Source organism: Papaver somniferum, unplaced genomic scaffold, assembly GCF_003573695.1.
Source record: "Papaver somniferum cultivar HN1 unplaced genomic scaffold, ASM357369v1 unplaced-scaffold_118, whole genome shotgun sequence".
NCBI lineage: Eukaryota > Viridiplantae > Streptophyta > Magnoliopsida > Ranunculales > Papaveraceae > Papaver > Papaver somniferum.
In genome coordinates this window covers 8,589,778-8,592,856 of record NW_020620825.1, presented here as the reverse complement: position 1 = coordinate 8,592,856, position 3,079 = coordinate 8,589,778, and positions in this window count along the sequence as shown.

Genomic DNA, 3,079 nt, shown 5'->3' with positions numbered 1-3,079 from the left:
CCGGTTTTGGACTTTACACAGATGTGAATACACACTATGTTTATGTCCAATCATGGTTACATGTTCTAAACCCTCATTTCAATCATGGAAACATTCTTGGAAGACGACAATAGATGTCTCACACAAGCTATTAGATTCAAAGTAATTTTCAAGTGATCGAATTATCAATACGAAACATTCCGAGTCTACATCAAATGACTGTCTCAAACAAATCATGTAAGATGTTACAAGGCGTTTTCACATGATCATATTTTGACTTTCGTCAAGAATAAAAGATGAACTTGGTTAAAGCGAAAGCTTACCGACACATATTTCAAGAAATAGATAAGCGAGATAAACTCGGTTCGAAATACCAAATGTGTATAATTGAAGTTTATATAGCAATACAACTTTTTGTCTCAAATAGGAGATAGAGTAGATAGACTTTTGAGTTATAGATGGGTTCAAGTCTCCACATACCTTTTGTTGATGAAGTTCCTCAAGTTCCCTTGAGTAGTTCTTCGTCTTCTTTCGATGAACTCCGTGAAGCCTAAATCTCAACTACACTTACTATCCTAATCCGAGACTTAGCTATAAGTAGACTAGAAATCAAGACTTATAGTTTTGGAAACTAAACTTGACAAACAATCTTAAGATAGCAACGCTTGCGTGTTCGACCGAGCAGTGCTCTAACAGTAACCAACAATTTCAACATTAGGAATTTTGGGTCTTGTTAACTTGTATCCAAGGATACAGGTTATGCTGGATTAAATAGTATGCTTTTTACATTGTTATTATCTATTTGGGTTGGAATTATAAAACTCATCTTGGACAAATAAATTTACAATGATGACTTGATTAAAATACCATCAATACCCCAAATTGTAAAGGAAAGAAGCAAATAAAATGTAAATAAAATAGTGGGGATTTCTTGACGTTGCTTTCCTAACTACCAAACACGTGTTATTTACACATGTCACCGCTCTAACATGAAATAGAACTTTTTAATGATGATCAACGGCGGAACAACTATCTCCATCAATGTTAAGTTTACAAAAGCATGTACGTGGAAATTCATGTTAGAGCATTGCTCGGTTGAACTCGCATGCGTTGCTATATCAAGCATGTTTGTCAATGTTAGTGATCAAAACTATAAGTCTTGATTTCTAGTCTACTATAGCTAAGTCTCGGACTAGGATAGAAAGTGTAGTTGAGCTCAAGAACTCCATGGCGGATCATCATACAAGACGAAGAACTACTCAAGGAACTGGTGGAACTTCATCGACAAAAAGGTATGTGGAGACTTGAACTTATTATCACTCAAAAGTCTATATACTCTATCTCCTATCTTGAGCCAAAAGTCGTTTTGCTATATAGACTTTGATTATACACATTTGGTATTTCGAGCCGAATTTATCTCGCCTATATATTTCTCGAAATATGTGTTGGTAAGCTTTCGCTTTGACCAAGTTCATCTTTACATAGTGATGAAAGTCATGATATGTTTCAATCACTTTGAAAATTGCTTTGACGAAAAATGGTTTGTGAATAACAACTATATAACGTCATCTAAGAATGTTTCAATGATGAAATGAGAGTTTAGATTATATAACCAATGATGGATATAAGTATTTTTGTGGAAACACATATATGTATAAGTCCATATTCCTTGAACCGAAGTTTGCGAACTTTGTTGATCAAGAGAACCGGAACAAGAGCTATGAACTAAGTCCGCGAACTGGCGAAAGTTCTCGACCCGAGAAAATCTGCTGGAGTTTGAGAACTCCTCCCGAGAACTTAAATCCGCGAACCCAGTCCGCGAACTTGAGTTAGGTTATATCTAAAGACCATTATTTTTGAACTCATCTTATATTAATATAAAGAAAAGAGTCTTTTTTGGTACGACCTCATGATTTCCGTGTGCATTTTTGATCTGGTTCGTCGGATTAGATGACCTTAAAAACACGGAACGTGATGTAGGCTGTCCATATGATAAGGTATGTTTTCTTTCATCTGCTTTCATGTATTTTAAAAAAAAAAAAAAAAACCCAGCAATCACGACGAAAAAAATGAAACGTTTGAAAACGCAAAAATTTATACACCACCACCACCCTGCGCCTCAAAACCAATTCTCAGTTTTATCTTCGACTATTACCAACTTGCCCTTAACTGAAAATCGGGTTCATTCGTTTAACTCCAGTAAATTCCCAGAAAACTAAGGTCAACCAACAGATTTGAATTTGTTTCTCTTTTTGATCTTCCTTCTATTCACTTGTCTCTCGGAGAATCTCAATTGATCAGAATTAACTGAACAAAATCAATTAAATTAATCCACATCGATCGACAACCTTATCAGGTCTCCTTTCCAATTTCATTTGAATAGGATATCATGTTACCATCACATCTTTGTTTGGTTTGAACTCAAAACCAAACACTATCAGATCCATTAGAAACCCCATCTCGCGATTGGAATTGGTAACTCAAATTACCCAATTCTAATCGTCCACCAATTTCAATCTTCATCAACCCGGAATCTACAACATCGGTGTTTATTCACTTCTTCATCTGAAGACACATCCAACCCCAATTTCAACAATTCAAACTTCAATTTATTTTCAACCTTTTATCAGAATGTGCCATTGTAGCAAGTAAAAGAAAATGTCATTTTAGCAAAGAAACAAAGAAAACAAAACAATTTATCAATCCAAACAGTTAATGGTCATAAATGTTTATGTCTTTCCCCAACTGTTTCTAGCACTAATTTCTTTTCAGAGTGATCTATTTTGCAAATTAATAGATCCTACCACTGATTATTTAATTATCTCCTGCTCTTTTGCAACTTAGTATATTTTTTTTCTCACATATGAGATGAGGGTTTGAAATTATTTGAGTTCAGAGGAATAATATACTCCAACTGAAAGAAATTAACAGTGTAGAAAAAAAAAACGAACAGAGAGCTAGCAACTGTGCATGGTGGTAGGTGTAAAGATAGGCGGAATGAGATTGTAAAGGTATGTGGCGGTGGTGTTTCATTGAAGAATAAGAGTTTGTGGTAGACGGGTGTAAAAAATGCTGCTCAAACACGTGGTTTGCAGTATGC